The sequence below is a fragment of the Callospermophilus lateralis genome, unplaced genomic scaffold, assembly GCF_048772815.1.
Source record: "Callospermophilus lateralis isolate mCalLat2 unplaced genomic scaffold, mCalLat2.hap1 Scaffold_8129, whole genome shotgun sequence".
Taxonomy (NCBI): Eukaryota; Metazoa; Chordata; class Mammalia; order Rodentia; family Sciuridae; genus Callospermophilus; species Callospermophilus lateralis.
Window position 1 is genome coordinate 28,596 of NW_027516182.1, and position 27,500 is coordinate 56,095.

The window sequence follows — 27,500 nt, forward strand, 5'->3', positions numbered from 1 at the left end:
AGTCCCGCCTCCAACACCGCCCCTCTCCACCTGGCTCCACCTCCCGCGAGCCCCACCCAGATCCCACAGGGCCCCCACCGCCCCGGCCAGGCCTGGCGCGGCCTGGCCTCCTCAGCCCTTCCTCGCCAAGCCCCAGGCTCCCCGCGACCCCCACCCCCCCCAGATCCCCGGCCCCCCACCGCCACGCCCACCCCGCCCTTCGCCAGGCGGAGAAGCCCAGAAACCCTGGCCGCAGCAGTGTCCCGCTCGCGCCAGAACCTAGCCTAGCCTAGCCTAGCCTAGCTGGGAGCCCAGAGAGCCAGGGGCGGAGACGCGAGCGGGCACCACCCTCGGACACCCCACCAGGCCTGGCGCGGCCTGGCCTCCTCAGCCCCTCCTCGCCAAGCCCCAGGCTCCCCGCGAACCCCCCCCCCCCCCGAGATCCCCGGCCCCCCACCGCCACGCCCACCCCGCCCTTCGCCAGGCTGAGAAGCCCAGAAGCCCTGGCTGCAGCAGTGTCCCGCTGGCGCCAGAACCTAGCCTAGCCTAGCCTAGCTGGGAGCCCAGAGAGCCAGGGCGGAGACGCGAACGGGCACCACCTGGGACACCCCAGGGACCCTGACAGCTGGAAATGCAGTGGGACTGGGCAATGGCCGGCCGCCGGCCACACACAACCCCTACGCGTGCCTGGCGCCTGGAGCCACGCACAGGGAGGGGCAGGAGGGAGGAACACACGCAGGGACTCACAGAAACCCGGGCAGAGGCTGGCCAGGGGGCTGCGGCCCGCTGGCTCCCAGTCAGTCAGTCGCCAGCCAGGCTCAGAAGTGCGCCGCTGGGGCCGAGGCGCGGAGTTTCTGGCCCACTCTGCAAAGCACCGCAGAGTCACTCGGTTGGGACCCAGTGCCATGGTCGGAGTGCTCTGTGCCGTGTTCCTACCAGTCAACATCCAGCACGTGCACAGCACTGCCCTGAGGAAGGGCACAGACCCCTCCGTCCAGTGGCGGTGCTGCCGGAAAGGACGTCCCGTGGAAGAAGCACCCTGATTCAAAGCCCCGTGGGAGCTCAGTCGGCGGCCTCAACAGAGGGGAAGCCCCCTCACCTGCAAGCATTGCGGGGGTCGGGGAGTGGGAGGGGAGCATTGGTTGTGGGCACGCAGGCCCACTGGGTCGTCAGGCCCTGCGTGTGTGTCCGTCTCCAGGTGGACGGGTCACCTCGACCAAGGGACCTCTGCCTCCCGGTCCCCTCAGGCCGGGCTTCAGCTCCCCTTGGCACCTGGTCCTCCCGGGCAACCCCTGGCCCCGAACCGGTTGCCAGCTCTCAAGGCTGCTTCCTCCTCTTCCAGGAGCGCCTGCCCTCCTTTGCCATCTGCTCTCTTGCTTGGCTCTCAGCGCAGACTCCTAAGACCCTGTGGCCTCCTCGGCCTCCTCTCAGCCTCTGCGGATCACACACCCTGAAGTGGTGCGCGCACTTCAAGGGTTATGTCTGAATCCACTCTTTACATCCATGGGCAGTTAGACGGCAGATGAGAGAACCTGTGACCGCAAAATCTCGAGGCGACCATGGACTCCGTGACTTGCAGCCCAGAGTGAGTTGGCTGGGTGGGAGGAGGGGGGGAACAGAAGGGTGAGTGTGTGTCTCTGTGAGTGTGTGTGTGTCTGTCTGTGTGTGTGTGTGTGTGTGTGTGTGTGTGTGTGAAAGAGAGAGAAAGAAGAGAGCCAAGGCCAGAGAGGCATTGAGTGGGAGATGGAGACAGGGATGCCTCCTCACAGGCCAAGAGAGGCACAAGGGAGAAGGAGAGATGGATGAGCAGAGACACACACAGACATGTGGTGCTCCGATGAGAGAGAAAGAGAGAGACAGGCAGAGAGACAGACTCAGGGGGACCCTCAGGGAGGAAGGCGGTGGGAAAGGAGGCAGAGACACAGGAGGGACCTTGCGGAGGTGGTGCGAAGGGAGACCGACCCAGCCAGAGACGCTGGATGACTGTCCCACTCCCAGGATGTGGGTGGCAAGGTTCTGCTTGTGTGGCAGGAACGGGTGGGGGAGCGGGCCCCGCGTTCTGGGGAAGGGCAGGTGTCCCCCCCGACCCCCATCCTGGAGGCCGAGGGGTGGGGGGTGGGTCAGGCTGCACAGGGAGGTCGTGGCCTGGACCCGGCTGGGCTCCTCGCCAGCTCTCATGGAGTGAGTGTCCCAGCGTCCCTGGGGAGAGCCAGGCCAGTGGGCCTTGCTGCAGGGGCGCGGCGCTGCTGGGCGCTGACCCACGGGAGGGACACCGACCGGCAGCCCAGGGCTGCCCCTGCGCCCTGCCCCGGAGGGCCCGGGGGTCTCGGCATGTCTCTCGGGGCCACGCGGGTTAAAAGTGTGTGTGGGAAGGGGGCGCAAAAGCCTACGGCACCCGGTATTCCCAGGCGGTCTCCCATCCAAGTACTAACCAGGCCCGACCCTGCTTAGCTTCCGAGATCGGACGAGATCGGGCGCGTTCAGGGTGGTATGGCCGTAGACGGCGAGGGCCGCCCGGGGACGCCTCCAGAGGCTGCTCCAGGTTCCACCCTTCAGTCCAGGGGAGGGGAGGGGCGTGGAGGGGAGGGGGGTGGAGGGGGGGAAACGGAGCGGGTGGTCGCACGGGGCCTCCCTCGCCCGCCCCAGAACAGCGCAGCCCAGCCCAACTCAACTCAAGGCTGGGGGCTCTCACGCCTCCCACCTGACTTGACCCCGGCAGTGGGCCCGGGGGTCCTGGGAGACTGGGACTGGCTGAGTCCCGCCTCCAACACCGCCCCTCTCCACCTGGCTCCACCTCCCGCGAGCCCCACCCAGATCCCACAGGGCCCCCACCGCCCCGGCCAGGCCTGGCGCGGCCTGGCCTCCTCAGCCCTTCCTCGCCAAGCCCCAGGCTCCCCGCGACCCCCACCCCCCCCAGATCCCCGGCCCCCCACCGCCACGCCCACCCCGCCCTTCGCCAGGCGGAGAAGCCCAGAAACCCTGGCCGCAGCAGTGTCCCGCTCGCGCCAGAACCTAGCCTAGCCTAGCCTAGCCTAGCTGGGAGCCCAGAGAGCCAGGGGCGGAGACGCGAGCGGGCACCACCCTGGGACACCCCACCAGGCCTGGCGCGGCCTGGCCTCCTCAGCCCCTCCTCGCCAAGCCCCAGGCTCCCCGCGAACCCCACCCCCCCCCCCCCCCGAGATCCCCGGCCCCCCACCGCCACGCCCACCCCGCCCTTCGCCAGGCTGAGAAGCCCAGAAGCCCTGGCCGCAGCAGTGTCCCGCTGGCGCCAGAACCTAGCCTAGCCTAGCCTAGCTGGGAGCCCAGAGAGCCAGGGGCGGAGACGCGAACGGGCACCACCTGGGACACCCCAGGGACCCTGACAGCTGGAAATGCAGTCGGACTGGGCAATGGCCGGCCGCCGGCCACACACAACCCCTACGCGTGCCTGGCGCCTGGAGCCACGCACAGGGAGGGGCAGGAGGGAGGAACACACGCAGGGACTCACAGAAACCCGGGCAGAGGCTGGCCAGGGGGCTGCGGCCCGCTGGCTCCCAGTCAGTCAGTCGCCAGCCAGGCTCAGAAGTGCGCCGCTGGGGCCGAGGCGCGGAGTTTCTGGCCCACTCTGCAAAGCACCGCAGAGTCACTCGGTTGGGACCCAGTGCCATGGTCGGAGTGCTCTGTGCCGTGTTCCTACCAGTCAACATCCAGCACGTGCACAGCACTGCCCTGAGGAAGGGCACAGACCCCTCCGTCCAGTGGCGGTGCTGCCGGAAAGGACGTCCCGTGGAAGAAGCACCCTGATTCAAAGCCCCGTGGGAGCTCAGTCGGCGGCCTCAACAGAGGGGAAGCCCCCTCACCTGCAAGCATTGCGGGGGTCGGGGAGTGGGAGGGGAGCATTGGTTGTGGGCACGCAGGCCCACTGGGTCGTCAGGCCCTGCGTGTTGTCCCGTCGTCTCCAGGTGGACGGGTCACCTCGACCAAGGGACCTCTGCCTCCCGGTCCCCTCAGGCCGGCTTCAGCTCCCCTTGGCACCTGGTCCTCCCGGGCAACCCCCTGGCCCCGAACCGGTTGCCAGCTCTCAAGGCTGCTTCCTCCTCTTCCAGGAGCGCCTGCCCTCCTTTGCCATCTGCTCTCTTGCTTGGCTCTCAGCGCAGACTCCTAAGACCCTGTGGCCTCCTCGGCCTCCTCTCAGCCTCTGCGGATCACACACCCTGAAGTGGTGCGCGCACTTCAAGGGTTATGTCTGAATCCACTCTTACATCCATGGGCAGTTAGACGGCAGATGAGAGAACCTGTGACCGCAAAATCTCGAGGCGACCATGGACTCCGTGACTTGCAGCCCAGAGTGAGTTGGCTGGGTGGGAGGAGGGGGGGGAACAGAAGGGTGAGTGTGTGTCTCTGTGAGTGTGTGTGTGTCTGTGTGTGTGTGTGTGTGTGTGTGTGTGTGTGTGTGAAAGAGAGAGAAAGAAGAGAGCCAAGGCCAGAGAGGCATTGAGTGGGAGATGGAGACAGGGATGCCTCCTCACAGGCCAAGAGAGGCACAAGGGAGAAGGAGAGATGGATGAGCAGAGACACACACAGACATGTGGTGCTCCGATGAGAGAGAAAGAGAGAGACAGGCAGAGAGACAGACTCAGGGGGACCCTCAGGGAGGAAGGCGGTGGGAAAGGAGGCAGAGACACAGGAGGGACCTTGCGGAGGTGGTGCGAAGGGAGACCGACCCAGCCAGAGACGCTGGATGGACTGTCCCACTCCCAGGATGTGGGTGGCAAGGTTCTGCTTGTGTGGCAGGAACGGGTGGGGGAGCGGGCCCGCGTTCTGGGGAAGGGCAGGTGTCCCCCCGACCCCCCATCCTGGAGGCCGAGGGGTGGGGGGGTGGGTCAGGCTGCACAGGGAGGTCGTGGCCTGGACCCGGCTGGGCTCCTCGCCAGCTCTCATGGAGTGAGTGTCCCAGCGTCCCTGGGGAGAGCCAGGCCAGTGGGCCTTGCTGCAGGGGCGCGGCGCTGCTGGGCGCTGACCCACGGGAGGGACACCGACCGGCAGCCCAGGGCTGCCCCTGCGCCCTGCCCCGGAGGGCCCGGGGGTCTCGGCATGTCTCTCGGGGCCACGCGGGTTAAAAGTGTGTGTGGGAAGGGGGCGCAAAAGCCTACGGCACCCGGTATTCCCAGGCGGTCTCCCATCCAAGTACTAACCAGGCCCGACCCTGCTTAGCTTCCGAGATCGGACGAGATCGGGCGCGTTCAGGGTGGTATGGCCGTAGACGGCGAGGGCCGCCCGGGGACGCCTCCAGAGGCTGCTCCAGGTTCCACCCTTCAGTCCAGGGGAGGGGAGGGGCGTGGAGGGGAGGGGGGTGGAGGGGGGGAAACGGAGCGGGTGGTCGCACGGGGCCTCCCTCGCCCGCCCCAGAACAGCGCAGCCCAGCCCAACTCAACTCAAGGCTGGGGGCTCTCACGCTCCCACCTGACTTGACCCGGCAGTGGGCCCGGGGGTCCTGGGAGACTGGGACTGGCTGAGTCCCGCCTCCAACACCGCCCCTCTCCACCTGGCTCCACCTCCCGCGAGCCCCACCCAGATCCCACAGGGCCCCCACCGCCCCGGCCAGGCCTGGCGCGGCCTGGCCTCCTCAGCCCTTCCTCGCCAAGCCCCAGGCTCCCCGCGACCCCCACCCCCCCCAGATCCCCGGCCCCCCACCGCCACGCCCACCCCGCCCTTCGCCAGGCGGAGAAGCCCAGAAACCCTGGCCGCAGCAGTGTCCCGCTCGCGCCAGAACCTAGCCTAGCCTAGCCTAGCCTAGCTGGGAGCCCAGAGAGCCAGGGGCGGAGACGCGAGCGGGCACCACCCTGGGACACCCCACCAGGCCTGGCGCGGCCTGGCCTCCTCAGCCCCTCCTCGCCAAGCCCCAGGCTCCCCGCGAACCCCACCCCCCCCCCCCCGAGATCCCCGGCCCCCCACCGCCACGCCCACCCCGCCCTTCGCCAGGCTGAGAAGCCCAGAAGCCCTGGCCGCAGCAGTGTCCCGCTGGCGCCAGAACCTAGCCTAGCCTAGCCTAGCTGGGAGCCCAGAGAGCCAGGGGCGGAGACGCGAACGGGCACCACCTGGGACACCCCAGGGACCCTGACAGCTGGAAATGCAGTCGGACTGGGCAATGGCCGGCCGCCGGCCACACACAACCCCTACGCGTGCCTGGCGCCTGGAGCCACGCACAGGGAGGGGCAGGAGGGAGGAACACACGCAGGGACTCACAGAAACCCGGGCAGAGGCTGGCCAGGGGGCTGCGGCCCGCTGGCTCCCAGTCAGTCAGTCGCCAGCCAGGCTCAGAAGTGCGCCGCTGGGGCCGAGGCGCGGAGTTTCTGGCCCACTCTGCAAAGCACCGCAGAGTCACTCGGTTGGGACCCAGTGCCATGGTCGGAGTGCTCTGTGCCGTGTTCCTACCAGTCAACATCCAGCACGTGCACAGCACTGCCCTGAGGAAGGGCACAGACCCCTCCGTCCAGTGGCGGTGCTGCCGGAAAGGACGTCCCGTGGAAGAAGCACCCTGATTCAAAGCCCCGTGGGAGCTCAGTCGGCGGCCTCAACAGAGGGGAAGCCCCCTCACCTGCAAGCATTGCGGGGGTCGGGGAGTGGGAGGGGAGCATTGGTTGTGGGCACGCAGGCCCACTGGGTCGTCAGGCCCTGCGTGTTGTCCCGTCGTCTCCAGGTGGACGGGTCACCTCGACCAAGGGACCTCTGCCTCCCGGTCCCCTCAGGCCGGGCTTCAGCTCCCCTTGGCACCTGGTCCTCCCGGGCAACCCCCTGGCCCCGAACCGGTTGCCAGCTCTCAAGGCTGCTTCCTCCTCTTCCAGGAGCGCCTGCCCTCCTTTGCCATCTGCTCTCTTGCTTGGCTCTCAGCGCAGACTCCTAAGACCCTGTGGCCTCCTCGGCCTCCTCTCAGCCTCTGCGGATCACACACCCTGAAGTGGTGCGCGCACTTCAAGGGTTATGTCTGAATCCACTCTTACATCCATGGGCAGTTAGACGGCAGATGAGAGAACCTGTGACCGCAAAATCTCGAGGCGACCATGGACTCCGTGACTTGCAGCCCAGAGTGAGTTGGCTGGGTGGGAGGAGGGGGGGGAACAGAAGGGTGAGTGTGTGTCTCTGTGAGTGTGTGTGTGTCTGTCTGTGTGTGTGTGTGTGTGTGTGTGTGTGTGTGTGTGTGAAAGAGAGAGAAAGAAGAGAGCCAAGGCCAGAGAGGCATTGAGTGGGAGATGGAGACAGGGATGCCTCCTCACAGGCCAAGAGAGGCACAAGGGAGAAGGAGAGATGGATGAGCAGAGACACACACAGACATGTGGTGCTCCGATGAGAGAGAAAGAGAGAGACAGGCAGAGAGACAGACTCAGGGGGACCCTCAGGGAGGAAGGCGGTGGGAAAGGAGGCAGAGACACAGGAGGGACCTTGCGGAGGTGGTGCGAAGGGAGACCGACCCAGCCAGAGACGCTGGATGGACTGTCCCACTCCCAGGATGTGGGTGGCAAGGTTCTGCTTGTGTGGCAGGAACGGGTGGGGGAGCGGGCCCCGCGTTCTGGGGAAGGGCAGGTGTCCCCCCCGACCCCCCATCCTGGAGGCCGAGGGGTGGGGGGGTGGGTCAGGCTGCACAGGGAGGTCGTGGCCTGGACCCGGCTGGGCTCCTCGCCAGCTCTCATGGAGTGAGTGTCCCAGCGTCCCTGGGGAGAGCCAGGCCAGTGGGCCTTGCTGCAGGGGCGCGGCGCTGCTGGGCGCTGACCCACGGGAGGGACACCGACCGGCAGCCCAGGGCTGCCCTTGCGCCCTGCCCCGGAGGGCCCGGGGGTCTCGGCATGTCTCTCGGGGCCACGCGGGTTAAAAGTGTGTGTGGGAAGGGGGCGCAAAAGCCTACGGCACCCGGTATTCCCAGGCGGTCTCCCATCCAAGTACTAACCAGGCCCGACCCTGCTTAGCTTCCGAGATCAGACGAGATCGGGCGCGTTCAGGGTGGTATGGCCGTAGACGGCGAGGGCCGCCCGGGGACGCCTCCAGAGCTGCTCCAGGTTCCACCCTTCAGTCCAGGGAGGGGGGCGGGGCGTGGAGGGGAGGGGGGTGGAGGGGGGGAAACGGAGCGGGTGGTCGCACGGGGCCTCCCTCGCCCGCCCCAGAACAGCGCAGCCCAGCCCAACTCAACTCAAGGCTGGGGGCTCTCACGCTCCCACCTGACTTGACCCGGCAGTGGGCCCGGGGGTCCTGGGAGACTGGGACTGGCTGAGTCCCGCCTCCAACACCGCCCCTCTCCACCTGGCTCCACCTCCCGCGAGCCCCACCCAGATCCCACAGGGCCCCCACCGCCCCGGCCAGGCCTGGCGCGGCCTGGCCTCCTCAGCCCTTCCTCGCCAAGCCCCAGGCTCCCCGCCGACCCCCACCCCCCCCCAGATCCCCGGCCCCCCACCGCCACGCCCACCCCGCCCTTCGCCAGGCGGAGAAGCCCAGAAACCCTGGCCGCAGCAGTGTCCCGCTCGCGCCAGAACCTAGCCTAGCCTAGCCTAGCCTAGCTGGGAGCCCAGAGAGCCAGGGGCGGAGACGCGAGCGGGCACCACCCTCGGACACCCCACCAGGCCTGGCGCGGCCTGGCCTCCTCAGCCCCTCCTCGCCAAGCCCCAGGCTCCCCGCGAACCCCACCCCCCCCCCCAGAGATCCCCGGCCCCCCACCGCCACGCCCACCCCGCCCTTCGCCAGGCTGAGAAGCCCAGAAGCCCTGGCCGCAGCAGTGTCCCGCTGGCGCCAGAACCTAGCCTAGCCTAGCCTAGCTGGGAGCCCAGAGAGCCAGGGGCGGAGACGCGAACGGGCACCACCTGGGACACCCCAGGGACCCTGACAGCTGGAAATGCAGTCGGACTGGGCAATGGCCGGCCGCCGGCCACACACAACCCCTACGCGTGCCTGGCGCCTGGAGCCACGCACAGGGAGGGGCAGGAGGGAGGAACACACGCAGGGACTCACAGAAACCCGGGCAGAGGCTGGCCAGGGGCTGCGGCCCGCTGGCTCCCAGTCAGTCAGTCGCCAGCCAGGCTCAGAAGTGCGCCGCTGGGGCCGAGGCGCGGAGTTTCTGGCCCACTCTGCAAAGCACCGCAGAGTCACTCGGTTGGGACCCAGTGCCATGGTCGGAGTGCTCTGTGCCGTGTTCCTACCAGTCAACATCCAGCACGTGCACAGCACTGCCCTGAGGAAGGGCACAGACCCTCCGTCCAGTGGCGGTGCTGCCGGAAAGGACGTCCCGTGGAAGAAGCACCTGATTCAAAGCCCCGTGGGAGCTCAGTCGGCGGCCTCAACAGAGGGGAAGCCCCCTCACCTGCAAGCATTGCGGGGGTCGGGGAGTGGGAGGGGAGCATTGGTTGTGGGCACGCAGGCCCACTGGGTCGTCAGGCCCTGCGTGTTGTCCCGTCGTCTCCAGGTGGACGGGTCACCTCGACCAAGGGACCTCTGCCTCCCGGTCCCCTCAGGCCGGGCTTCAGCTCCCCTTGGCACCTGGTCCTCCCGGGCAACCCCCTGGCCCCGAACCGGTTGCCAGCTCTCAAGGCTGCTTCCTCCTCTTCCAGGAGCGCCTGCCCTCCTTTGCCATCTGCTCTCTTGCTTGGCTCTCAGCGCAGACTCCTAAGACCCTGTGGCCTCCTCGGCCTCCTCTCAGCCTCTGCGGATCACACACCCTGAAGTGGTGCGCGCACTTCAAGGGTTATGTCTGAATCCACTCTTACATCCATGGGCAGTTAGACGGCAGATGAGAGAACCTGTGACCGCAAAATCTCGAGGCGACCATGGACTCCGTGACTTGCAGCCCAGAGTGAGTTGGCTGGGTGGGAGGAGGGGGGGGAACAGAAGGGTGAGTGTGTGTCTCTGTGAGTGTGTGTGTGTCTGTCTGTGTGTGTGTGTGTGTGTGTGTGTGTGTGTGTGTGTGAAAGAGAGAGAAAGAAGAGAGCCAAGGCCAGAGAGGCATTGAGTGGGAGATGGAGACAGGGATGCCTCCTCACAGGCCAAGAGAGGCACAAGGGAGAAGGAGAGATGGATGAGCAGAGACACACACAGACATGTGGTGCTCCGATGAGAGAGAAAGAGAGAGACAGGCAGAGAGACAGACTCAGGGGGACCCTCAGGGAGGAAGGCGGTGGGAAAGGAGGCAGAGACACAGGAGGGACCTTGCGGAGGTGGTGCGAAGGGAGACCGACCCAGCCAGAGACGCTGGATGGACTGTCCCACTCCCAGGATGTGGGTGGCAAGGTTCTGCTTGTGTGGCAGGAACGGGTGGGGGAGCGGGCCCCGCGTTCTGGGGAAGGGCAGGTGTCCCCCCCGACCCCCCATCCTGGAGGCCGAGGGGTGGGGGGGTGGGTCAGGCTGCACAGGGAGGTCGTGGCCTGGACCCGGCTGGGCTCCTCGCCAGCTCTCATGGAGTGAGTGTCCCAGCGTCCCTGGGGAGAGCCAGGCCAGTGGGCCTTGCTGCAGGGGCGCGGCGCTGCTGGGCGCTGACCCACGGGAGGGACACCGACCGGCAGCCCAGGGCTGCCCCTGCGCCCTGCCCCGGAGGGCCCGGGGGTCTCGGCATGTCTCTCGGGGCCACGCGGGTTAAAAGTGTGTGTGGGAAGGGGGCGCAAAAGCCTACGGCACCCGGTATTCCCAGGCGGTCTCCCATCCAAGTACTAACCAGGCCCGACCCTGCTTAGCTTCCGAGATCGGACGAGATCGGGCGCGTTCAGGGTGGTATGGCCGTAGACGGCGAGGGCCGCCCGGGGACGCCTCCAGAGGCTGCTCCAGGTTCCACCCTTCAGTCCAGGGGAGGGGAGGGGCGTGGAGGGGAGGGGGGTGGAGGGGGGGAAACGGAGCGGGTGGTCGCACGGGGCCTCCCTCGCCCGCCCCAGAACAGCGCAGCCCAGCCCAACTCAACTCAAGGCTGGGGGCTCTCACGCTCCCACCTGACTTGACCCGGCAGTGGGCCCGGGGGTCCTGGGAGACTGGGACTGGCTGAGTCCCGCCTCCAACACCGCCCCTCTCCACCTGGCTCCACCTCCCGCGAGCCCCACCCAGATCCCACAGGGCCCCCACCGCCCCGGCCAGGCCTGGCGCGGCCTGGCCTCCTCAGCCCTTCCTCGCCAAGCCCCAGGCTCCCCGCGACCCCCACCCCCCCCAGATCCCCGGCCCCCCACCGCCACGCCCACCCCGCCCTTCGCCAGGCGGAGAAGCCCAGAAACCCTGGCCGCAGCAGTGTCCCGCTCGCGCCAGAACCTAGCCTAGCCTAGCCTAGCCTAGCTGGGAGCCCAGAGAGCCAGGGGCGGAGACGCGAGCGGGCACCACCCTCGGACACCCCACCAGGCCTGGCGCGGCCTGGCCTCCTCAGCCCCTCCTCGCCAAGCCCCAGGCTCCCCGCGAACCCCACCCCCCCCCCCCGAGATCCCCGGCCCCCCACCGCCACGCCCACCCCGCCCTTCGCCAGGCTGAGAAGCCCAGAAGCCCTGGCCGCAGCAGTGTCCCGCTGGCGCCAGAACCTAGCCTAGCCTAGCCTAGCTGGGAGCCCAGAGAGCCAGGGGCGGAGACGCGAACGGGCACCACCTGGGACACCCCAGGGACCCTGACAGCTGGAAATGCAGTCGGACTGGGCAATGGCCGGCCGCCGGCCACACACAACCCCTACGCGTGCCTGGCGCCTGGAGCCACGCACAGGGAGGGGCAGGAGGGAGGAACACACGCAGGGACTCACAGAAACCCGGGCAGAGGCTGGCCAGGGGGCTGCGGCCCGCTGGCTCCCAGTCAGTCAGTCGCCAGCCAGGCTCAGAAGTGCGCCGCTGGGGCCGAGGCGCGGAGTTTCTGGCCCACTCTGCAAAGCACCGCAGAGTCACTCGGTTGGGACCCAGTGCCATGGTCGGAGTGCTCTGTGCCGTGTTCCTACCAGTCAACATCCAGCACGTGCACAGCACTGCCCTGAGGAAGGGCACAGACCCCTCCGTCCAGTGGCGGTGCTGCCGGAAAGGACGTCCCGTGGAAGAAGCACCCTGATTCAAAGCCCCGTGGGAGCTCAGTCGGCGGCCTCAACAGAGGGGAAGCCCCCTCACCTGCAAGCATTGCGGGGGTCGGGGAGTGGGAGGGGAGCATTGGTTGTGGGCACGCAGGCCCACTGGGTCGTCAGGCCCTGCGTGTTGTCCCGTCGTCTCCAGGTGGACGGGTCACCTCGACCAAGGGACCTCTGCCTCCCGGTCCCCTCAGGCCGGGCTTCAGCTCCCCTTGGCACCTGGTCCTCCCGGGCAACCCCCTGGCCCCGAACCGGTTGCCAGCTCTCAAGGCTGCTTCCTCCTCTTCCAGGAGCGCCTGCCCTCCTTTGCCATCTGCTCTCTTGCTTGGCTCTCAGCGCAGACTCCTAAGACCCTGTGGCCTCCTCGGCCTCCTCTCAGCCTCTGCGGATCACACACCCTGAAGTGGTGCGCGCACTTCAAGGGTTATGTCTGAATCCACTCTTACATCCATGGGCAGTTAGACGGCAGATGAGAGAACCTGTGACCGCAAAATCTCGAGGCGACCATGGACTCCGTGACTTGCAGCCCAGAGTGAGTTGGCTGGGTGGGAGGAGGGGGGGAACAGAAGGGTGAGTGTGTGTCTCTGTGAGTGTGTGTGTGTCTGTCTGTGTGTGTGTGTGTGTGTGTGTGTGTGTGTGTGTGTGAAAGAGAGAGAAAGAAGAGAGCCAAGGCCAGAGAGGCATTGAGTGGGAGATGGAGACAGGGATGCCTCCTCACAGGCCAAGAGAGGCACAAGGGAGAAGGAGAGATGGATGAGCAGAGACACACACAGACATGTGGTGCTCCGATGAGAGAGAAAGAGAGAGACAGGCAGAGAGACAGACTCAGGGGGACCCTCAGGGAGGAAGGCGGTGGGAAAGGAGGCAGAGACACAGGAGGGACCTTGCGGAGGTGGTGCGAAGGGAGACCGACCCAGCCAGAGACGCTGGATGGACTGTCCCACTCCCAGGATGTGGGTGGCAAGGTTCTGCTTGTGTGGCAGGAACGGGTGGGGGAGCGGGCCCCGCGTTCTGGGGAAGGGCAGGTGTCCCCCCCGACCCCCCATCCTGGAGGCCGAGGGGTGGGGGGGTGGGTCAGGCTGCACAGGGAGGTCGTGGCCTGGACCCGGCTGGGCTCCTCGCCAGCTCTCATGGAGTGAGTGTCCCAGCGTCCCTGGGGAGAGCCAGGCCAGTGGGCCTTGCTGCAGGGGCGCGGCGCTGCTGGGCGCTGACCCACGGGAGGGACACCGACCGGCAGCCCAGGGCTGCCCCTGCGCCCTGCCCCGGAGGGCCCGGGGGTCTCGGCATGTCTCTCGGGGCCACGCGGGTTAAAAGTGTGTGTGGGAAGGGGGCGCAAAAGCCTACGGCACCCGGTATTCCCAGGCGGTCTCCCATCCAAGTACTAAGCAGGCCCGACCCTGCTTAGCTTCCGAGATCGGACGAGATCGGGCGCGTTCAGGGTGGTATGGCCGTAGACGGCGAGGGCCGCCCGGGGACGCCTCCAGAGGCTGCTCCAGGTTCCACCCTTCAGTCCAGGGGAGGGGAGGGGCGTGGAGGGGAGGGGGGTGGAGGGGGGGAAACGGAGCGGGTGGTCGCACGGGGCCTCCCTCGCCCGCCCCAGAACAGCGCAGCCCAGCCCAACTCAACTCAAGGCTGGGGGCTCTCACGCTCCCACCTGACTTGACCCGGCAGTGGGCCCGGGGGTCCTGGGAGACTGGGACTGGCTGAGTCCCGCCTCCAACACCGCCCCTCTCCACCTGGCTCCACCTCCCGCGAGCCCCACCCAGATCCCACAGGGCCCCCACCGCCCCGGCCAGGCCTGGCGCGGCCTGGCCTCCTCAGCCCTTCCTCGCCAAGCCCCAGGCTCCCCGCGACCCCCACCCCCCCCAGATCCCCGGCCCCCCACCGCCACGCCCACCCCGCCCTTCGCCAGGCGGAGAAGCCCAGAAACCCTGGCCGCAGCAGTGTCCCGCTCGCGCCAGAACCTAGCCTAGCCTAGCCTAGCCTAGCTGGGAGCCCAGAGAGCCAGGGGCGGAGACGCGAGCGGGCACCACCCTCGGACACCCCACCAGGCCTGGCGCGGCCTGGCCTCCTCAGCCCCTCCTCGCCAAGCCCCAGGCTCCCCGCGAACCCCACCCCCCCCCCCCCCGAGATCCCCGGCCCCCCACCGCCACGCCCACCCTGCCCTTCGCCAGGCTGAGAAGCCCAGAAGCCCTGGCCGCAGCAGTGTCCCGCTGGCGCCAGAACCTAGCCTAGCCTAGCCTAGCTGGGAGCCCAGAGAGCCAGGGGCGGAGACGCGAACGGGCACCACCTGGGACACCCCAGGGACCCTGACAGCTGGAAATGCAGTCGGACTGGGCAATGGCCGGCCGCCGGCCACACACAACCCCTACGCGTGCCTGGCGCCTGGAGCCACGCACAGGGAGGGGCAGGAGGGAGGAACACACGCAGGGACTCACAGAAACCCGGGCAGAGGCTGGCCAGGGGGCTGCGGCCCGCTGGCTCCCAGTCAGTCAGTCGCCAGCCAGGCTCAGAAGTGCGCCGCTGGGGCCGAGGCGCGGAGTTTCTGGCCCACTCTGCAAAGCACCGCAGAGTCACTCGGTTGGGACCCAGTGCCATGGTCGGAGTGCTCTGTGCCGTGTTCCTACCAGTCAACATCCAGCACGTGCACAGCACTGCCCTGAGGAAGGGCACAGACCCCTCCGTCCAGTGGCGGTGCTGCCGGAAAGGACGTCCCGTGGAAGAAGCACCCTGATTCAAAGCCCCGTGGGAGCTCAGTCGGCGGCCTCAACAGAGGGGAAGCCCCCTCACCTGCAAGCATTGCGGGGGTCGGGGAGTGGGAGGGGAGCATTGGTTGTGGGCACGCAGGCCCACTGGGTCGTCAGGCCCTGCGTGTTGTCCCGTCGTCTCCAGGTGGACGGGTCACCTCGACCAAGGGACCTCTGCCTCCCGGTCCCCTCAGGCCGGGCTTCAGCTCCCCTTGGCACCTGGTCCTCCCGGGCAACCCCCTGGCCCCGAACCGGTTGCCAGCTCTCAAGGCTGCTTCCTCCTCTTCCAGGAGCGCCTGCCCTCCTTTGCCATCTGCTCTCTTGCTTGGCTCTCAGCGCAGACTCCTAAGACCCTGTGGCCTCCTAGGCCTCCTCTCAGCCTCTGCGGATCACACACCCTGAAGTGGTGCGCGCACTTCAAGGGTTATGTCTGAATCCACTCTTACATCCATGGGCAGTTAGACGGCAGATGAGAGAACCTGTGACCGCAAAATCTCGAGGCGACCATGGACTCCGTGACTTGCAGCCCAGAGTGAGTTGGCTGGGTGGGAGGAGGGGGGGGAACAGAAGGGTGAGTGTGTGTCTCTGTGAGTGTGTGTGTGTCTGTCTGTGTGTGTGTGTGTGTGTGTGTGTGTGTGTGTGTGTGAAAGAGAGAGAAAGAAGAGAGCCAAGGCCAGAGAGGTATTGAGTGGGAGATGGAGACAGGGATGCCTCCTCACAGGCCAAGAGAGGCACAAGGGAGAAGGAGAGATGGATGAGCAGAGACACACACAGACATGTGGTGCTCCGATGAGAGAGAAAGAGAGAGACAGGCAGAGAGACAGACTCAGGGGGACCCTCAGGGAGGAAGGCGGTGGGAAAGGAGGCAGAGACACAGGAGGGACCTTGCGGAGGTGGTGCGAAGGGAGACCGACCCAGCCAGAGACGCTGGATGGACTGTCCCACTCCCAGGATGTGGGTGGCAAGGTTCTGCTTGTGTGGCAGGAACGGGTGGGGGAGCGGGCCCCGCGTTCTGGGGAAGGGCAGGTGTCCCCCCCGACCCCCCATCCTGGAGGCCGAGGGGTGGGGGGGTGGGTCAGGCTGCACAGGGAGGTCGTGGCCTGGACCCGGCTGGGCTCCTCGCCAGCTCTCATGGAGTGAGTGTCCCAGCGTCCCTGGGGAGAGCCAGGCCAGTGGGCCTTGCTGCAGGGGCGCGGCGCTGCTGGGCGCTGACCCACGGGAGGGACACCGACCGGCAGCCCAGGGCTGCCCCTGCGCCCTGCCCCGGAGGGCCCGGGGGTCTCGGCATGTCTCTCGGGGCCACGCGGGTTAAAAGTGTGTGTGGGAAGGGGGCGCAAAAGCCTACGGCACCCGGTATTCCCAGGCGGTCTCCCATCCAAGTACTAACCAGGCCCGACCCTGCTTAGCTTCCGAGATCAGACGAGATCGGGCGCGTTCAGGGTGGTATGGCCGTAGACGGCGAGGGCCGCCCGGGGACGCCTCCAGAGGCTGCTCCAGGTTCCACCCTTCAGTCCAGGGGAGGGGAGGGGCGTGGAGGGGAGGGGGGTGGAGGGGGGGAAACGGAGCGGGTGGTCGCACGGGGCCTCCCTCGCCCGCCCCAGAACAGCGCAGCCCAGCCCAACTCAACTCAAGGCTGGGGGCTCTCACGCTCCCACCTGACTTGACCCGGCAGTGGGCCCGGGGGTCCTGGGAGACTGGGACTGGCTGAGTCCCGCCTCCAACACCGCCCCTCTCCACCTGGCTCCACCTCCCGCGAGCCCCACCCAGATCCCACAGGGCCCCCACCGCCCCGGCCAGGCCTGGCGCGGCCTGGCCTCCTCAGCCCTTCCTCGCCAAGCCCCAGGCTCCCCGCGACCCCCACCCCCCCCAGATCCCCGGCCCCCCACCGCCACGCCCACCCCGCCCTTCGCCAGGCGGAGAAGCCCAGAAACCCTGGCCGCAGCAGTGTCCCGCTCGCGCCAGAACCTAGCCTAGCCTAGCCTAGCCTAGCTGGGAGCCCAGAGAGCCAGGGGCGGAGACGCGAGCGGGCACCACCCTCGGACACCCCACCAGGCCTGGCGCGGCCTGGCCTCCTCAGCCCCTCCTCGCCAAGCCCCAGGCTCCCCGCGAACCCCACCCCCCCCCCCCCGAGATCCCCGGCCCCCCACCGCCACGCCCACCCCGCCCTTCGCCAGGCTGAGAAGCCCAGAAGCCCTGGCCGCAGCAGTGTCCCGCTGGCGCCAGAACCTAGCCTAGCCTAGCCTAGCTGGGAGCCCAGAGAGCCAGGGGCGGAGACGCGAACGGGCACCACCTGGGACACCCCAGGGACCCTGACAGCTGGAAATGCAGTCGGACTGGGCAATGGCCGGCCGCCGGCCACACACAACCCCTACGCGTGCCTGGCGCCTGGAGCCACGCACAGGGAGGGGCAGGAGGGAGGAACACACGCAGGGACTCACAGAAACCCGGGCAGAGGCTGGCCAGGGGGCTGCGGCCCGCTGGCTCCCAGTCAGTCAGTCGCCAGCCAGGCTCAGAAGTGCGCCGCTGGGGCCGAGGCGCGGAGTTTCTGGCCCACTCTGCAAAGCACCGCAGAGTCACTCGGTTGGGACCCAGTGCCATGGTCGGAGTGCTCTGTGCCGTGTTCCTACCAGTCAACATCCAGCACGTGCACAGCACTGCCCTGAGGAAGGGCACAGACCCCTCCGTCCAGTGGCGGTGCTGCCGGAAAGGACGTCCCGTGGAAGAAGCACCCTGATTCAAAGCCCCGTGGGAGCTCAGTCGGCGGCCTCAACAGAGGGGAAGCCCCCTCACCTGCAAGCATTGCGGGGGTCGGGGAGTGGGAGGGGAGCATTGGTTGTGGGCACGCAGGCCCACTGGGTCGTCAGGCCCTGCGTGTTGTCCCGTCGTCTCCAGGTGGACGGGTCACCTCGACCAAGGGACCTCTGCCTCCCGGTCCCCTCAGGCCGGGCTTCAGCTCCCCTTGGCACCTGGTCCTCCCGGGCAACCCCCTGGCCCCGAACCGGTTGCCAGCTCTCAAGGCTGCTTCCTCCTCTTCCAGGAGCGCCTGCCCTCCTTTGCCATCTGCTCTCTTGCTTGGCTCTCAGCGCAGACTCCTAAGACCCTGTGGCCTCCTCGGCCTCCTCTCAGCCTCTGCGGATCACACACCCTGAAGTGGTGCGCGCACTTCAAGGGTTATGTCTGAATCCACTCTTACATCCATGGGCAGTTAGACGGCAGATGAGAGAACCTGTGACCGCAAAATCTCGAGGCGACCATGGACTCCGTGACTTGCAGCCCAGAGTGAGTTGGCTGGGTGGGAGGAGGGGGGGGAACAGAAGGGTGAGTGTGTGTCTCTGTGAGTGTGTGTGTGTCTGTCTGTGTGTGTGTGTGTGTGTGTGTGTGTGTGTGTGTGTGAAAGAGAGAGAAAGAAGAGAGCCAAGGCCAGAGAGGCATTGAGTGGGAGATGGAGACAGGGATGCCTCCTCACAGGCCAAGAGAGGCACAAGGGAGAAGGAGAGATGGATGAGCAGAGACACACACAGACATGTGGTGCTCCGATGAGAGAGAAAGAGAGAGACAGGCAGAGAGACAGACTCAGGGGGACCCTCAGGGAGGAAGGCGGTGGGAAAGGAGGCAGAGACACAGGAGGGACCTTGCGGAGGTGGTGCGAAGGGAGACCGACCCAGCCAGAGACGCTGGATGGACTGTCCCACTCCCAGGATGTGGGTGGCAAGGTTCTGCTTGTGTGGCAGGAACGGGTGGGGGAGCGGGCCCCGCGTTCTGGGGAAGGGCAGGTGTCCCCCCCGACCCCCCATCCTGGAGGCCGAGGGGTGGGGGGGTGGGTCAGGCTGCACAGGGAGGTCGTGGCCTGGACCCGGCTGGGCTCCTCGCCAGCTCTCATGGAGTGAGTGTCCCAGCGTCCCTGGGGAGAGCCAGGCCAGTGGGCCTTGCTGCAGGGGCGCGGCGCTGCTGGGCGCTGACCCACGGGAGGGACACCGACCGGCAGCCCAGGGCTGCCCCTGCGCCCTGCCCCGGAGGGCCCGGGGGTCTCGGCATGTCTCTCGGGGCCACGCGGGTTAAAAGTGTGTGTGGGAAGGGGGCGCAAAAGCCTACGGCACCCGGTATTCCCAGGCGGTCTCCCATCCAAGTACTAAGCAGGCCCGACCCTGCTTAGCTTCCGAGATCGGACGAGATCGGGCGCGTTCAGGGTGGTATGGCCGTAGACGGCGAGGGCCGCCCGGGGACGCCTCCAGAGGCTGCTCCAGGTTCCACCCTTCAGTCCAGGGGAGGGGAGGGGCGTGGAGGGGAGGGGGGTGGAGGGGGGGAAACGGAGCGGGTGGTCGCACGGGGCCTCCCTCGCCCGCCCCAGAACAGCGCAGCCCAGCCCAACTCAACTCAAGGCTGGGGGCTCTCACGCTCCCACCTGACTTGACCCGGCAGTGGGCCCGGGGGTCCTGGGAGACTGGGACTGGCTGAGTCCCGCCTCCAACACCGCCCCTCTCCACCTGGCTCCACCTCCCGCGAGCCCCACCCAGATCCCACAGGGCCCCCACCGCCCCGGCCAGGCCTGGCGCGGCCTGGCCTCCTCAGCCCTTCCTCGCCAAGCCCCAGGCTCCCCGCGACCCCCACCCCCCCCAGATCCCCGGCCCCCCACCGCCACGCCCACCCCGCCCTTCGCCAGGCGGAGAAGCCCAGAAACCCTGGCCGCAGCAGTGTCCCGCTCGCGCCAGAACCTAGCCTAGCCTAGCCTAGCCTAGCTGGGAGCCCAGAGAGCCAGGGGCGGAGACGCGAGCGGGCACCACCCTCGGACACCCCACCAGGCCTGGCGCGGCCTGGCCTCCTCAGCCCCTCCTCGCCAAGCCCCAGGCTCCCCGCGAACCCCACCCCCCCCCCCCCCGAGATCCCCGGCCCCCCACCGCCACGCCCACCCCGCCCTTCGCCAGGCTGAGAAGCCCAGAAGCCCTGGCCGCAGCAGTGTCCCGCTGGCGCCAGAACCTAGCCTAGCCTAGCCTAGCTGGGAGCCCAGAGAGCCAGGGGCGGAGACGCGAACGGGCACCACCTGGGACACCCCAGGGACCCTGACAGCTGGAAATGCAGTCGGACTGGGCAATGGCCGGCCGCCGGCCACACACAACCCCTACGCGTGCCTGGCGCCTGGAGCCACGCACAGGGAGGGGCAGGAGGGAGGAACACACGCAGGGACTCACAGAAACCCGGGCAGAGGCTGGCCAGGGGGCTGCGGCCCGCTGGCTCCCAGTCAGTCAGTCGCCAGCCAGGCTCAGAAGTGCGCCGCTGGGGCCGAGGCGCGGAGTTTCTGGCCCACTCTGCAAAGCACCGCAGAGTCACTCGGTTGGGACCCAGTGCCATGGTCGGAGTGCTCTGTGCCGTGTTCCTACCAGTCAACATCCAGCACGTGCACAGCACTGCCCTGAGGAAGGGCACAGACCCCTCCGTCCAGTGGCGGTGCTGCCGGAAAGGACGTCCCGTGGAAGAAGCACCCTGATTCAAAGCCCCGTGGGAGCTCAGTCGGCGGCCTCAACAGAGGGGAAGCCCCCTCACCTGCAAGCATTGCGGGGGTCGGGGAGTGGGAGGGGAGCATTGGTTGTGGGCACGCAGGCCCACTGGGTCGTCAGGCCCTGCGTGTTGTCCCGTCGTCTCCAGGTGGACGGGTCACCTCGACCAAGGGACCTCTGCCTCCCGGTCCCCTCAGGCCGGGCTTCAGCTCCCCTTGGCACCTGGTCCTCCCGGGCAACCCCCTGGCCCCGAACCGGTTGCCAGCTCTCAAGGCTGCTTCCTCCTCTTCCAGGAGCGCCTGCCCTCCTTTGCCATCTGCTCTCTTGCTTGGCTCTCAGCGCAGACTCCTAAGACCCTGTGGCCTCCTAGGCCTCCTCTCAGCCTCTGCGGATCACACACCCTGAAGTGGTGCGCGCACTTCAAGGGTTATGTCTGAATCCACTCTTACATCCATGGGCAGTTAGACGGCAGATGAGAGAACCTGTGACCGCAAAATCTCGAGGCGACCATGGACTCCGTGACTTGCAGCCCAGAGTGAGTTGGCTGGGTGGGAGGAGGGGGGGAACAGAAGGGTGAGTGTGTGTCTCTGTGAGTGTGTGTGTGTCTGTCTGTGTGTGTGTGTGTGTGTGTGTGTGTGTGTGTGTGTGAAAGAGAGAGAAAGAAGAGAGCCAAGGCCAGAGAGGCATTGAGTGGGAGATGGAGACAGGGATGCCTCCTCACAGGCCAAGAGAGGCACAAGGGAGAAGGAGAGATGGATGAGCAGAGACACACACAGACATGTGGTGCTCCGATGAGAGAGAAAGAGAGAGACAGGCAGAGAGACAGACTCAGGGGGACCCTCAGGGAGGAAGGCGGTGGGAAAGGAGGCAGAGACACAGGAGGGACCTTGCGGAGGTGGTGCGAAGGGAGACCGACCCAGCCAGAGACGCTGGATGGACTGTCCCACTCCCAGGATGTGGGTGGCAAGGTTCTGCTTGTGTGGCAGGAACGGGTGGGGGAGCGGGCCCCGCGTTCTGGGGAAGGGCAGGTGTCCCCCCCGACCCCCCATCCTGGAGGCCGAGGGGTGGGGGGGTGGGTCAGGCTGCACAGGGAGGTCGTGGCCTGGACCCGGCTGGGCTCCTCGCCAGCTCTCATGGAGTGAGTGTCCCAGCGTCCCTGGGGAGAGCCAGGCCAGTGGGCCTTGCTGCAGGGGCGCGGCGCTGCTGGGCGCTGACCCACGGGAGGGACACCGACCGGCAGCCCAGGGCTGCCCCTGCGCCCTGCCCCGGAGGGCCCGGGGGTCTCGGCATGTCTCTCGGGGCCACGCGGGTTAAAAGTGTGTGTGGGAAGGGGGCGCAAAAGCCTACGGCACCCGGTATTCCCAGGCGGTCTCCCATCCAAGTACTAACCAGGCCCGACCCTGCTTAGCTTCCGAGATCAGACGAGATCGGGCGCGTTCAGGGTGGTATGGCCGTAGACGGCGAGGGCCGCCCGGGGACGCCTCCAGAGGCTGCTCCAGGTTCCACCCTTCAGTCCAGGGGAGGGGAGGGGCGTGGAGGGGAGGGGGGTGGAGGGGGGGAAACGGAGCGGGTGGTCGCACGGGGCCTCCCTCGCCCGCCCCAGAACAGCGCAGCCCAGCCCAACTCAACTCAAGGCTGGGGGCTCTCACGCTCCCACCTGACTTGACCCGGCAGTGGGCCCGGGGGTCCTGGGAGACTGGGACTGGCTGAGTCCCGCCTCCAACACCGCCCCTCTCCACCTGGCTCCACCTCCCGCGAGCCCCACCCAGATCCCACAGGGCCCCCACCGCCCCGGCCAGGCCTGGCGCGGCCTGGCCTCCTCAGCCCTTCCTCGCCAAGCCCCAGGCTCCCCGCGAACCCCACCCCCCCCAGATCCCCGGCCCCCCACCGCCACGCCCACCCCGCCCTTCGCCAGGCGGAGAAGCCCAGAAACCCTGGCCGCAGCAGTGTCCCGCTCGCGCCAGAACCTAGCCTAGCCTAGCCTAGCCTAGCTGGGAGCCCAGAGAGCCAGGGGCGGAGACGCGAGCGGGCACCACCCTCGGACACCCCACCAGGCCTGGCGCGGCCTGGCCTCCTCAGCCCCTCCTCGCCAAGCCCCAGGCTCCCCGCGAACCCCACCCCCCCCCCCCCCGAGATCCCCGGCCCCCCACCGCCACGCCCACCCCGCCCTTCGCCAGGCTGAGAAGCCCAGAAGCCCTGGCCGCAGCAGTGTCCCGCTGGCGCCAGAACCTAGCCTAGCCTAGCCTAGCTGGGAGCCCAGAGAGCCAGGGGCGGAGACGCGAACGGGCACCACCTGGGACACCCCAGGGACCCTGACAGCTGGAAATGCAGTCGGACTGGGCAATGGCCGGCCGCCGGCCACACACAACCCCTACGCGTGCCTGGCGCCTGGAGCCACGCACAGGGAGGGGCAGGAGGGAGGAACACACGCAGGGACTCACAGAAACCCGGGCAGAGGCTGGCCAGGGGGCTGCGGCCCGCTGGCTCCCAGTCAGTCAGTCGCCAGCCAGGCTCAGAAGTGCGCCGCTGGGGCCGAGGCGCGGAGTTTCTGGCCCACTCTGCAAAGCACCGCAGAGTCACTCGGTTGGGACCCAGTGCCATGGTCGGAGTGCTCTGTGCCGTGTTCCTACCAGTCAACATCCAGCACGTGCACAGCACTGCCCTGAGGAAGGGCACAGACCCCTCCGTCCAGTGGCGGTGCTGCCGGAAAGGACGTCCCGTGGAAGAAGCACCCTGATTCAAAGCCCCGTGGGAGCTCAGTCGGCGGCCTCAACAGAGGGGAAGCCCCCTCACCTGCAAGCATTGCGGGGGTCGGGGAGTGGGAGGGGAGCATTGGTTGTGGGCACGCAGGCCCACTGGGTCGTCAGGCCCTGCGTGTTGTCCCGTCGTCTCCAGGTGGACGGGTCACCTCGACCAAGGGACCTCTGCCTCCCGGTCCCCTCAGGCCGGGCTTCAGCTCCCCTTGGCACCTGGTCCTCCCGGGCAACCCCCTGGCCCCGAACCGGTTGCCAGCTCTCAAGGCTGCTTCCTCCTCTTCCAGGAGCGCCTGCCCTCCTTTGCCATCTGCTCTCTTGCTTGGCTCTCAGCGCAGACTCCTAAGACCCTGTGGCCTCCTAGGCCTCCTCTCAGCCTCTGCGGATCACACACCCTGAAGTGGTGCGCGCACTTCAAGGGTTATGTCTGAATCCACTCTTACATCCATGGGCAGTTAGACGGCAGATGAGAGAACCTGTGACCGCAAAATCTCGAGGCGACCATGGACTCCGTGACTTGCAGCCCAGAGTGAGTTGGCTGGGTGGGAGGAGGGGGGGGAACAGAAGGGTGAGTGTGTGTCTCTGTGAGTGTGTGTGTGTCTGTCTGTGTGTGTGTGTGTGTGTGTGTGTGTGTGTGTGTGTGAAAGAGAGAGAAAGAAGAGAGCCAAGGCCAGAGAGGTATTGAGTGGGAGATGGAGACAGGGATGCCTCCTCACAGGCCAAGAGAGGCACAAGGGAGAAGGAGAGATGGATGAGCAGAGACACACACAGACATGTGGTGCTCCGATGAGAGAGAAAGAGAGAGACAGGCAGAGAGACAGACTCAGGGGGACCCTCAGGGAGGAAGGCGGTGGGAAAGGAGGCAGAGACACAGGAGGGACCTTGCGGAGGTGGTGCGAAGGGAGACCGACCCAGCCAGAGACGCTGGATGGACTGTCCCACTCCCAGGATGTGGGTGGCAAGGTTCTGCTTGTGTGGCAGGAACGGGTGGGGGAGCGGGCCCCGCGTTCTGGGGAAGGGCAGGTGTCCCCCCCGACCCCCCATCCTGGAGGCCGAGGGGTGGGGGGGTGGGTCAGGCTGCACAGGGAGGTCGTGGCCTGGACCCGGCTGGGCTCCTCGCCAGCTCTCATGGAGTGAGTGTCCCAGCGTCCCTGGGGAGAGCCAGGCCAGTGGGCCTTGCTGCAGGGGCGCGGCGCTGCTGGGCGCTGACCCACGGGAGGGACACCGACCGGCAGCCCAGGGCTGCCCCTGCGCCCTGCCCCGGAGGGCCCGGGGGTCTCGGCATGTCTCTCGGGGCCACGCGGGTTAAAAGTGTGTGTGGGAAGGGGGCGCAAAAGCCTACGGCACCCGGTATTCCCAGGCGGTCTCCCATCCAAGTACTAACCAGGCCCGACCCTGCTTAGCTTCCGAGATCGGACGAGATCGGGCGCGTTCAGGGTGGTATGGCCGTAGACGGCGAGGGCCGCCCGGGGACGCCTCCAGAGGCTGCTCCAGGTTCCACCCTTCAGTCCAGGGGAGGGGAGGGGCGTGGAGGGGAGGGGGGTGGAGGGGGGGAAACGGAGCGGGTGGTCGCACGGGGCCTCCCTCGCCCGCCCCAGAACAGCGCAGCCCAGCCCAACTCAACTCAAGGCTGGGGGCTCTCACGCTCCCACCTGACTTGACCCGGCAGTGGGCCCGGGGGTCCTGGGAGACTGGGACTGGCTGAGTCCCGCCTCCAACACCGCCCCTCTCCACCTGGCTCCACCTCCCGCGAGCCCCACCCAGATCCCACAGGGCCCCCACCGCCCCGGCCAGGCCTGGCGCGGCCTGGCCTCCTCAGCCCTTCCTCGCCAAGCCCCAGGCTCCCCGCGACCCCCACCCCCCCCAGATCCCCGGCCCCCCACCGCCACGCCCACCCCGCCCTTCGCCAGGCGGAGAAGCCCAGAAACCCTGGCCGCAGCAGTGTCCCGCTCGCGCCAGAACCTAGCCTAGCCTAGCCTAGCCTAGCTGGGAGCCCAGAGAGCCAGGGGCGGAGACGCGAGCGGGCACCACCCTCGGACACCCCACCAGGCCTGGCGCGGCCTGGCCTCCTCAGCCCCTCCTCGCCAAGCCCCAGGCTCCCCGCGAACCCCACCCCCCCCCCCCGAGATCCCCGGCCCCCCACCGCCACGCCCACCCCGCCCTTCGCCAGGCTGAGAAGCCCAGAAGCCCTGGCCGCAGCAGTGTCCCGCTGGCGCCAGAACCTAGCCTAGCCTAGCCTAGCTGGGAGCCCAGAGAGCCAGGGGCGGAGACGCGAACGGGCACCACCTGGGACACCCCAGGGACCCTGACAGCTGGAAATGCAGTCGGACTGGGCAATGGCCGGCCGCCGGCCACACACAACCCCTACGCGTGCCTGGCGCCTGGAGCCACGCACAGGGAGGGGCAGGAGGGAGGAACACACGCAGGGACTCACAGAAACCCGGGCAGAGGCTGGCCAGGGGGCTGCGGCCCGCTGGCTCCCAGTCAGTCAGTCGCCAGCCAGGCTCAGAAGTGCGCCGCTGGGGCCGAGGCGCGGAGTTTCTGGCCCACTCTGCAAAGCACCGCAGAGTCACTCGGTTGGGACCCAGTGCCATGGTCGGAGTGCTCTGTGCCGTGTTCCTACCAGTCAACATCCAGCACGTGCACAGCACTGCCCTGAGGAAGGGCACAGACCCCTCCGTCCAGTGGCGGTGCTGCCGGAAAGGACGTCCCGTGGAAGAAGCACCCTGATTCAAAGCCCCGTGGGAGCTCAGTCGGCGGCCTCAACAGAGGGGAAGCCCCCTCACCTGCAAGCATTGCGGGGGTCGGGGAGTGGGAGGGGAGCATTGGTTGTGGGCACGCAGGCCCACTGGGTCGTCAGGCCCTGCGTGTTGTCCCGTCGTCTCCAGGTGGACGGGTCACCTCGACCAAGGGACCTCTGCCTCCCGGTCCCCTCAGGCCGGGCTTCAGCTCCCCTTGGCACCTGGTCCTCCCGGGCAACCCCCTGGCCCCGAACCGGTTGCCAGCTCTCAAGGCTGCTTCCTCCTCTTCCAGGAGCGCCTGCCCTCCTTTGCCATCTGCTCTCTTGCTTGGCTCTCAGCGCAGACTCCTAAGACCCTGTGGCCTCCTCGGCCTCCTCTCAGCCTCTGCGGATCACACACCCTGAAGTGGTGCGCGCACTTCAAGGGTTATGTCTGAATCCACTCTTACATCCATGGGCAGTTAGACGGCAGATGAGAGAACCTGTGACCGCAAAATCTCGAGGCGACCATGGACTCCGTGACTTGCAGCCCAGAGTGAGTTGGCTGGGTGGGAGGAGGGGGGGGAACAGAAGGGTGAGTGTGTGTCTCTGTGAGTGTGTGTGTGTCTGTCTGTGTGTGTGTGTGTGTGTGTGTGTGTGTGTGAAAGAGAGAGAAAGAAGAGAGCCAAGGCCAGAGAGGCATTGAGTGGGAGATGGAGACAGGGATGCCTCCTCACAGGCCAAGAGAGGCACAAGGGAGAAGGAGAGATGGATGAGCAGAGACACACACAGACATGTGGTGCTCCGATGAGAGAGAAAGAGAGAGACAGGCAGAGAGACAGACTCAGGGGGACCCTCAGGGAGGAAGGCGGTGGGAAAGGAGGCAGAGACACAGGAGGGACCTTGCGGAGGTGGTGCGAAGGGAGACCGACCCAGCCAGAGACGCTGGATGGACTGTCCCACTCCCAGGATGTGGGTGGCAAGGTTCTGCTTGTGTGGCAGGAACGGGTGGGGGAGCGGGCCCCGCGTTCTGGGGAAGGGCAGGTGTCCCCCCCGACCCCCCATCCTGGAGGCCGAGGGGTGGGGGGGTGGGTCAGGCTGCACAGGGAGGTCGTGGCCTGGACCCGGCTGGGCTCCTCGCCAGCTCTCATGGAGTGAGTGTCCCAGCGTCCCTGGGGAGAGCCAGGCCAGTGGGCCTTGCTGCAGGGGCGCGGCGCTGCTGGGCGCTGACCCACGGGAGGGACACCGACCGGCAGCCCAGGGCTGCCCCTGCGCCCTGCCCCGGAGGGCCCGGGGGTCTCGGCATGTCTCTCGGGGCCACGCGGGTTAAAAGTGTGTGTGGGAAGGGGGCGCAAAAGCCTACGGCACCCGGTATTCCCAGGCGGTCTCCCATCCAAGTACTAAGCAGGCCCGACCCTGCTTAGCTTCCGAGATCGGACGAGATCGGGCGCGTTCAGGGTGGTATGGCCGTAGACGGCGAGGGCCGCCCGGGGACGCCTCCAGAGGCTGCTCCAGGTTCCACCCTTCAGTCCAGGGGAGGGGAGGGGCGTGGAGGGGAGGGGGGTGGAGGGGGGGAAACGGAGCGGGTGGTCGCACGGGGCCTCCCTCGCCCGCCCCAGAACAGCGCAGCCCAGCCCAACTCAACTCAAGGCTGGGGGCTCTCACGCTCCCACCTGACTTGACCCGGCAGTGGGCCCGGGGGTCCTGGGAGACTGGGACTGGCTGAGTCCCGCCTCCAACACCGCCCCTCTCCACCTGGCTCCACCTCCCGCGAGCCCCACCCAG

At 67.7% G+C, this 27,500-nt stretch overlaps 10 non-coding genes across 10 annotated transcripts; all 10 read right to left on the reverse strand.

Moving 5' to 3' along the window:
* Positions 1–2,362: 2,362 nt before the first annotated feature.
* LOC143380850 (5S ribosomal RNA) lies at positions 2,363–2,481 on the reverse strand. The gene has a single exon (XR_013088723.2). It is a non-coding gene; the product is annotated as a 5S ribosomal RNA (ribosomal RNA).
* Positions 2,482–5,104: 2,623 nt separating this feature from the next.
* On the reverse strand, positions 5,105–5,223 carry LOC143380849 (5S ribosomal RNA). Its single transcript, XR_013088722.2, has one exon. It is a non-coding gene; the product is annotated as a 5S ribosomal RNA (ribosomal RNA).
* Positions 5,224–7,851: 2,628 nt separating this feature from the next.
* Positions 7,852–7,970, reverse strand: LOC143380848 (5S ribosomal RNA). The gene has a single exon (XR_013088721.1). It is a non-coding gene; the product is annotated as a 5S ribosomal RNA (ribosomal RNA).
* A 2,626-nt stretch (positions 7,971–10,596) lies between these two features.
* On the reverse strand, positions 10,597–10,715 carry LOC143640979 (5S ribosomal RNA). The gene has a single exon (XR_013155208.1). It is a non-coding gene; the product is annotated as a 5S ribosomal RNA (ribosomal RNA).
* Positions 10,716–13,341: 2,626 nt separating this feature from the next.
* On the reverse strand, positions 13,342–13,460 carry LOC143640975 (5S ribosomal RNA). Its single transcript, XR_013155204.1, has one exon. It is a non-coding gene; the product is annotated as a 5S ribosomal RNA (ribosomal RNA).
* Positions 13,461–16,089: 2,629 nt separating this feature from the next.
* LOC143640973 (5S ribosomal RNA) lies at positions 16,090–16,208 on the reverse strand. Its single transcript, XR_013155202.1, has one exon. It is a non-coding gene; the product is annotated as a 5S ribosomal RNA (ribosomal RNA).
* A 2,628-nt stretch (positions 16,209–18,836) lies between these two features.
* LOC143640976 (5S ribosomal RNA) lies at positions 18,837–18,955 on the reverse strand. Its single transcript, XR_013155205.1, has one exon. It is a non-coding gene; the product is annotated as a 5S ribosomal RNA (ribosomal RNA).
* A 2,628-nt stretch (positions 18,956–21,583) lies between these two features.
* On the reverse strand, positions 21,584–21,702 carry LOC143640974 (5S ribosomal RNA). Its single transcript, XR_013155203.1, has one exon. It is a non-coding gene; the product is annotated as a 5S ribosomal RNA (ribosomal RNA).
* A 2,629-nt stretch (positions 21,703–24,331) lies between these two features.
* LOC143640980 (5S ribosomal RNA) lies at positions 24,332–24,450 on the reverse strand. Its single transcript, XR_013155209.1, has one exon. It is a non-coding gene; the product is annotated as a 5S ribosomal RNA (ribosomal RNA).
* Positions 24,451–27,071: 2,621 nt separating this feature from the next.
* Positions 27,072–27,190, reverse strand: LOC143640977 (5S ribosomal RNA). The gene has a single exon (XR_013155206.1). It is a non-coding gene; the product is annotated as a 5S ribosomal RNA (ribosomal RNA).
* Between the last annotated feature and the right edge of the window lie 310 nt (positions 27,191–27,500).